Genomic DNA, 9,437 nt, shown 5'->3' with positions numbered 1-9,437 from the left:
CCATCTGTAAAATGGTGGTGATAACATGCCACACAGTTGTTAACGAAGATTGAGTTAATTGCGATAAAATGCTTATGATGCCTGGTACCTCAAAAGCGTTCAGTGAGTACTAGCTATCATCATCATTATCTTCACATGGCTGGTTCATCATTCTGGTCTCAAATGTCACATCTTCTGCTGGGTCTTCCTGGTCACTTGCCACTCTTATCTACTTACTGTTTCACTTTTTGGGGGGTTCTTATATGATGCTTCCATTTTCTTCCAACAGATTCTTATTTGGTATTTGAACCATTTTGAGGGGGAGTATATTTGTTACCCAAAACATTGTGAGGTGACACAAAGAGCACCAGATAGGAGAAGATGAGACACGAGTACAGCAGGGCTGCAGGAAGTTGGGAGGGTGCTCTACAGATGTGTTTTGGAGAAAGGGCAGAACGAAGGAGGAGGTCTCCATATGGAGGAGAGGTGAAGCTTTACCCAGTGAGACAAGAAGCCTAAAGGACTTTGGCATCACCTCTCAGTACAAGGTCTTGTGGGCTGAGTGCAACTGCCCTGACTGTTCCTGAATAGAGGTTACAACCATGTCATTGAAAACCTTCAATGATGCCTGGAATCACTAGCCTTGGGCTAGTCAGATGTGATTAGAGCCCATTGTGCAGTCGTTGGTAAAGATCCTGAAAGAACCAAGGCACTGAGTACTTCTTGGGAGGTTAGGTCTGTGCAGACTACCAAGGGGGAGTCAGACACTGCCTTTAAACAGGATGCAATTGTGTTAGGAAAAAAAAAAAAACCTCTGAAGAAGCCATTAATAAAAAACAATGACAAGTCTCTGTGGCTTGAGAGGCACAGAAAGTAAGAGCTCTGGCATTACAGATGAATAGGGGAAAAATTGTAGTAATAACACAAGTAATTGTTGTAATTGTTAACAGCAGTAGCAGCTGAGCCTCATGGCTGTATACCTGTACTGTATACTGTATAGCTGGACTGTATGCTGAGGGCTTTATGTTGCAGCATTCAAGCAGTAGTTCCTAGCTCTGGACCCAGATTCCCGTGTTTGAATCAGCCTATTGACACTGACACTTACCTTCTATATAATTTTGGGGAAGTTACTTCATGTCTCAAGCCTTGATTTCTGCATCAAAACAAAAATAATTCCCACTTTACCAGGTGGTTGTGAGAATTAAAGAGAAAATATTCGTAAGCAACAATGGAGTGCTTGGCACATGTAAGTTGCTTGGTGTGTTTTTCTTTTATTCATCCTCCCACAGACTATAATGTAAGTGCCATAATCATCTTTATGGCATTGTCACTGACCTGAGACTCAGGCGACTCTAGCAAGTCTTCCAGAGTCACACATTTCAGGAACATAGGTTGGATTTGAACATCCGGTAAAAGACCATACATACAAATTGCCTTCCTGGCAATATTCTGTCTCAGAAGATCAAGGTTTTTCTTGGCAATCACACAGGTCCTCTCATGCCTCCTTGAACAAAAAATATTCTCTTTGGCCGTGCTATTACTTCAGCCTAGAATGTCCCCCATATTCTCTTTATTACCAAACTCACCTGCTGGAGAGGCTACTGCCCACCTTGCAAAGTTCACTTTAGGTGGCACCCCTAATCTTCAGGGAATAATGGAGGAAATGAGGGATAAAAAAGTAATAAGACATAATAGAAAACAAAGAGCAAAATGGCTGAAGTAAGTGCCTCCTTTCTAGTAATTACTTTACATGTAAATGGATTAAACTCTCCAATCAAAAGATAGAGATTGGCAGAATGGATTAAAAAAAACCGTGATCCAACTATATGCTGTCTACAAGTGACTCACTTTATATCCAAAGACACAAATAGGTTGAAAGTGGAAGAGTGGAGAAAGCTATTTCATGCAAATAGTAACCAAAAGAGAGCTGAGCTGTCTCTGCTAATATCAGACAAAATAGACTTTAAATCCAAAAAGATTACAAGTGACAAATAAGGTCATTATATATTAATAAAATGTTTAACACAGCAAGAAGATATAACAATAAATATTTACATGTAGTAACACCCATCAAAATATATGAAGCAAAAATTGACAGAATTGAAGGAGGAAATAGACAGTTCTACGTTAGTAGTGAGGAACTTCAGTACCCCACCTTTAATAATGGATAGATCAACCACACAGAAGATAAGTAAAGAAATAGAGAACTTGAACAGCTTAATAAACCAAGTATATCTAACGGACAATTAACACTCCACCCCAAAACCGCAGAATACACATTCTTCTCAAGTGCACATGGGACATTCTCTAGGGTAGATTTTATATTAGACCACAAAACAAGTATCAATAGATTTAAAAAGATGGATATCATACTAGGTAACTTGAACATAACAGGATCAAGTTAGAAATTAAGGAAAACTGGAAAATTCACAAATGTGCAGAAATTAAACTATGCACTCTCAAACAACTGCTGTGGTCTGAATGTGTCCTCCCAAAATTCATATGTTGAAATCCTACTGCCCAATGTGATGGTATTAGGAGGTAGGGCCTTTGGGAGATGCTTAGGTCATGAGGATGGAGCCCTCAGGAATGGGATTAGTACTCTTATAAAGAGTTCCCATAGGTCTCTATATAGCTCCTTCTGCCATGTGAGGATATGCTAAGTCTGCAATCTGGAAGAGAGCTCGGCAACACTGGCGCCCTGATCTCAGAATTCCAGCCACAAGAACTGTGAAAAATAAATTTCTGTTGCTTATAAGCTACTCAGTCTCTGGTATTTTGTTATAGCACCTTGAATGGACTAAGAAAACAACCAATGGGTCAAAGAAGAAATCACAAATGAGTCAGAAAATATTTAAAGACTAGCGAAAATGAAAACACACATACCAAAATTTATGGTATACAGCAAAGGCAGTGCTAGGAGAGAAATTTATGGCAGTAATTGCCTACATAAAAAAAAAAAATCTGAAATCAATAACCTAACATAACACCTTTAGGAACTACAAAAAAGACAAACTAAACCAAAAGAAGAAATAAAAAGTAGAGTGGAGATAAGCCAAATAGAAAAACAACAGAGAAAATCAATGAAATCAAAAGTTGACTCTTTGAAAAGATCAACAAAATTGACAAAGCTTTACCTCAACTGACAGAGAAAAAGAGAAGACCCAAAGAACTAATATGAAAATGGAGATACTACTACTGACCTTACAGAGATTAAAAAAAAAAAAGAATTATGACAATATAAGGAACAATTGTGTGTAAATAAATTAGATAACCAAGCAGAAATGGACAAATTCCTTCAAACACATGAATTACCTAAACTGACTCAAGAAGAAATAGAATATTTCAACAGACCTATAAAAAGTAAAGAGATTGAATTAGTAATCAAAGACCTCCCAACAAAGAAAAGTCCTGGGCCAGATGGCTGCATGGTGAAATCTACCAAACATTTAATGAATTAACACTAATCCTTCTCAAACTTTAAAAAACTGAAGAGGAGGAAATACTCCCTAACTTATTCTATGAGGCCAGCACTATTCTGATACCAAAGCCAGATGAAGACATCACAGGAAAAGAAAATTACCAATATTCTTTGTAAATATAGTTGCAAAAATCTTCAACAAAATATTAGCAAGTTGAATCCAGCATCATATTAACAAGTTTATTCACTATGATCAAGTGGAATTTACCTCAGCAGTGCAAGGGTGGTTCAACATAAGGAAATCAATCAATGTAATCCATCTCATTAATAAAATGAAGAAAAATCCCACATGATCTTCTCAATATATGCAGGAAAGCATTTCACAAAATCCAATAATGTTTCATGATAAAAATACTCAGAAAACTAGGAATAGAGGGAAAATTCATCAACATGATAAAGGTATTTGTGAAAAACCCACAGCTTATATCATACTCAATGGTGAAAGACTGACAGCTTTTCCCCTAAGATCAGAAAAAGACAAAAGACCTATAAGACAAGAAAAAGAAATAAAAGGTATCCAAAATGGAAAGGAAGTTGTAAAACTATCTTTTGCAGATGGCGTGATCCTATATATAGAAAATTCCAAAGAATTTACAAAAGTTAATAAGGTTAATAAATGAATTGAGGAAAGTTGCAGGGAAAATCAATACTCCCAAGTCATTTGTCTATCTATAGAACAGCAATTAATAATCCAAAAAGGAAATTAGGAAACTCCTTTCATTTATAATATTTCCTACAGGAATAAAATATTTAGTAAGAAATCTAACCAAGAAGGTATAAGACTTATATGCTGAAAGCTGGAAAACATTGCTGGATGAAATTAAAGAAGACGTAAATAAATGGAAAGATATCTCATGTTCAAAAGAAAATTGGAAGACTTAACATTGTTAAGATGTCAATACTACCCAAAGAGATACACAGATTCAATGCAGTTCTCATCAAAATTCCAAAAGCCTTTTTTGCATAAATGGGAAAGCTGATCCCCAAGTTCATATGAAATTACAAAGGGCCCCAAATAGCCAAAACAATTTTTAAAAAGAAGAATAAAGCTGGAGGACTCATATTACCCAATTTCAAAAGTTATTACAATGCTACATTAATTATAGCAGTATGGTACTGACATAAGGACAGACATACAGACCAATAAAATAGAATAGAGGACCCAGAAGTAAGCCCACATATATATGGCCAATTAATTTTTGACAAAGAATGCCAAGACCATTCAAGGGGAAAGCACGATCTTTGAAAAATTTGAAGAGGAGGCAACACTTCCTAGTTCATTCTAGTTCATGGAATTCTGATACATGCTGTAATATGGATAAACCTTGGAAATATTATGCTAAGTGAGATAAGCCATAGACAAAAAAACCAAATATTGTATGATTCCATTTGTATGAAGTACCTAAGATAGGCAAATTCATAGAGACATAAAGTAGAATAGAGGTTACCAGAGGCTGGAGGCAGTGTGGAAGGGGGAGTTATTGTCTAATTGATACAGAGTTATTATTTGGGAGGATGAAAAAGTTCTGGAAATGCATAGTCCTGGTGGATGCACAACGTTGTGAATGTACTTAATGCTATTAAATTTTACATTTAAGATGGTTAAAAGGGTAAAATTTATATTATATATATCTTACAATAAAAAAAGACAGAAAAACAATACACAAAATAGCCTTCCTTGTTCTTGGGAAATTAAATGTTATGCCTTTGATTCTAAGAGAAGTATGGCAAAAGGGAGAAGCCCAATCAAATTATCCAAATCCCATATACAATCATTATTTCAGGGTAATTTTCAGAGTGCCACAAACCACACCTGCTAGCTTTTATCTCTTTTGAAACTGAGCTAACCTATCTCTGTTAGAACCCATCAGGAGACGAGTTAATGGAAATTACATGCCAATACTGAAACATGTCAAGAAACAGACAGAGAGAATGAAGCCCATAAGTGCTCATCGATTACAATGAGAAGAATCTGATCTCCTGGAAAGGTGGCAGGTCCTAATATGTAAAGAAATTGCTTAAGTTTTTGTAGTTTTATTTCTCCTTTAAAAATTATTTTTGTAAAAATAGTAGTCTCATACAGGATTACTCATTGATAATTAGTCAGTATTTATGTGAGAAAATAACCAAGTCTGCAACCATTTGTTGATGACCTTAGTTTGCTAATTATGTAATGATTTAAATTTTGAAATTGATATGGACGATACCAGAACATTTCCTGGTTGTAAATCTTGGGAGAATTGAAGCAATGAAATAAGGCCCAAGACATGGACACAGGAAATATTTAGAGAATATGTGAATTTTTATAATAATTAAATGAATCAATAGTTTACAATGTGTGGCCCCTGGACCAGCAACATCATCATCACCTGGAAACCTGAGAGAAATGCAAATTCTCAGAAGATCATTCCTGGCAGAGAGGAACATCTGAACAAAGGTCTGGTAGCTGGGTGGACTGAGCTTTAGGGAGGGGAAGAAGATCTGTTGGGTAGAGGTAATTTGGGGTGGTTGGGAGAGCATTCATCAAGGCAGAGAGGGGAGGGACTGGAGGGTGAGGTATTTTTTTCTGACACATTATGGGTTTGGATTCCATCCTAAGAGCAAAGGGGAACTGGAACAAAAGGGCACCCTCTTCATGTCCCAGAAACAGACTGGACCATTAATAAGGGAACAAGTGCTGGGCATGGCTATAGTACACAGAAGAATGGATCCCACCTCTAGGAGGCACTGTTTCAGGCATTCAGCCTCTACTGCAGGGTCTTTAGTTTCTCCACAGGAGGCCAGGCCCAGAGCTATTATAAAATTGCCCAGGTTCTCCATAGTGGAAACTGAGTCAGACTTTTTTTTTTTTTTTACAAACCCTTTGGGGGGCCTTAACCCACACCTCTGGGCTGCAGGTGGACTCACAGGAAGCACCTGGTTGGAGGTAGAACTGAGGTCTTGGTCCTACAAGCAATCCAGTTATGTTTTCATATATGAGACACAACATCTACCAAGTCAAATAGGAGGATGAGTAGATTACTATTATTTGTGACTGTACAAATGATGTAGGCTTGATAAGGTGTAATTTTTCTAACATGTAAAAGCCAATCACAGCGATCATTTCAGCCCCCAGGAGATGTACATAAGGACAAACCCACTGGCATCTAAATACAGAGAATTGAGAGCAGTCTTGATGGCCCTTCTGAGGACTCCACCTTTCATAGGTGTTGCCAGAACTGTCGGTTTACGTTTGTTTATATAATTTTTTGCAAGAATGCTTGTTTCCTCACTAGAATATTCACAGGAATACAAAAATATTCCCAAATCAGAATGTCTGACATCCAATCAAAAATAAAGTCATACACAGAAGTAGGAAAATATAATCCAAAATGAGAAAAAAAATAAATCACTCAAAACAGGCATAGAATGACAGATAGTAAAAGTAGAAGACACTAAAACAGAAAAATGTATTCCATATGTCCAAGAAAATAGAAGAAAAACTGAACATGTTAAGTAGAGCCATGAAAGACATAAAGAAGACCCTAATCTAACTATGAGATAAAAACTAAATTATGATGTAACATACACTGGGCGGGACTAAAAGCAGAGTCGACATTGCAGAAGAAAAGATTAGGAAACTGGAAGATATAGCAGTAGAAACTATTCAAAATGAAAATGAGAGAAAAAAACTAAAAAAAGCAAATAACATCAATGAGCTGTGCGACAACTTCAAAGGAACTAATACACATATTAGGTGCTGAGAGAGAGGTAGAAGGACAGAAAACCATTCAAATAAATAATGCCTGAAATATTTCCAAATTGTTGGATACTATAAACCTGTAGAACAAATAAGTTTAATGAATGCCAAGCACAAGAACATTTCAGCAAGGCACATCATAATCAGATTGCTTACTATCCAGTGATAAATAGAAAATCTTAAATGCAACTAAGGAGGGAGGGGAGATATTTTATGTAAATGGGAAAAAAGATAACAATCACAGCAGATTTCTTGTTGGCAAAATGCAAGCCAGAAAATAGTAGAACATCTTTCAAATATTATAAGAAATTACCTGGAAAATATATTTCAAAAACAAAGGTGAAATAAAGACAATTTCAGATATACAAAACAAAAAATTCAGCGCCAGCAAACTTTGACTACAGAAAATATGATTTTTCCGGAGGCCGGCCCTGTGGCTGAGTGGTTAAGTTCATGTGCTCTGCTTTGGTGGCCCAGAGTTTCGCCAGTTTGAATCCTGGGTGCGGACATGGCACCACTCATCAAGCCATGCTGAGGCGGTGTCCTACATGCCACAACTAGAAGGACCCACAACTGAAATGTACAACCATGTACTGGGGGGCTTTGGGAGAAAAAGGAAAAACAAAATCTTAAAAAAAAAGAAAATATGATTTTCCTTCCAGAAAAATGATACTTGAAATGCCAAAGGAAAACCAAAAGAAGGAGCACCAGACACAGTGGCTACATGGGTAAAAGTATTTTGTTTCTTAGTAATTAACTCTCTTTAAAAGATAATCTACTGTTTAAAGAATAATAGACATTTGTTGTGGGGTGTATGACATGGAGAAGCAAAATGTTCAACAATAATGGCAGAGAGAATGGGAGGCAATAAAAAAAGTTTGTGAAGTTCTTACGCTCTGTGTGACGCAGTTTAATATCACTGAGAGTACACTATAATAAGTTAGAGATGTTTATCAGGAGTCAGCAAACTACAAATCAGGTGCCAAATCTTGTTGTTTTTATGTGGCCCATGAGCTTAGAATGGTTTTCACACTTTAAATGCTTAGAAAAAATCAAGAGGAATAACATTTCACAACACATGAAAATTATTTGAAATTAAGATTTGTTTTCATAAAAAATGCCTTAGTAGAATATAGTCACACTCTTATTTATATATGGTCTATGGCTATTTAGGTACTGTGGTCACAGAATTGAGTAGTTATGAAACAGACGACGTGGTACTTTCACTGCTTCACAATGCTGCATGTGCACGCTTACAGTGATGCAGTTATAACTTTTTTTGGTAGCAAGGAAAGAGGTTTATTCTCAAAAAGCAGCCAGATGAGGAGATGGGAGCTAAAACTCAAACCCACCTGCCTTAAGGAAAAAAGTTGGGGTTTTTGTCTAGGGTTTTGGGTAGGACAGTGAGTAGGAGGGCTTTGGGGATTGAAGTTTGAAGAGTCCTCTGCACAGGCACGACTGTCTTTCATATTTCTTCATAGATCACATGTGCAAATTCAGGGGGTTTATGTGTTGCATGTGGTGGATTTTTAGTCTGTGACGCCTAAAGTTTACAATTGGTTGTTCTAGCTTCTCAACACTCCCACACTACATTGAGTCCAGCTGGGGGCTGTCAGCAAGCTGTCTCATCAGTGGTCCTCTTGCTGTCCTACAAAATAAGCTCAGAAACTTTGGTTACTCTGTCTGCCATGCCAACCTTGGGGGTGCAAGGCACAGTTGCACGCTAAAACAGGGAATATGTTAACACATTCATTCTCAGTCTCAGGCCCACCCCCTTCCCTCACTCTCTCCTGGAGTCTCACTCAAGCCCCCTCTGCTCCCTGCCTCTGGCTCTCCCTCCCACTTTTTTAAAAAAAAATTTCTATTGAGTTAATGATAGGTTACAATCTTGTGAAATTTCAGTTGTACATTATTGTTTGTCAGTCGTGTTGTAGGTATACCTCTTTACCCTTTGTGCCCACCCCCACCCCCCTTTCCTCTGGTAGCCACTAATCTGTTCTCTTTGTCTGCATTTTTAAATTCCGCATATGAGTGGAGTCATACAGAGATTATCCTTCTCTAACTGGCTTATTTCACTTAACATAATTCCCTCAAGGTCCATCCATGTTGTTGAAAATGGGATGATTTTGTTCTGTTTTACAGCTGAGTAGTATTCCATTCCACATCTTCTTTATCCAATCATCAGTTGATGGGCACTTAGGTTGCTTCCATGTCTTGGCTATTGTAAATAATGCTGCA

This window comes from Equus quagga, chromosome 13, assembly GCF_021613505.1.
Source record: "Equus quagga isolate Etosha38 chromosome 13, UCLA_HA_Equagga_1.0, whole genome shotgun sequence".
Lineage (NCBI taxonomy): Eukaryota > Metazoa > Chordata > Mammalia > Perissodactyla > Equidae > Equus > Equus quagga.
The sequence above is the reverse complement of the archived record's forward strand: the minus strand, read 5'-3'. Positions refer to the sequence as shown.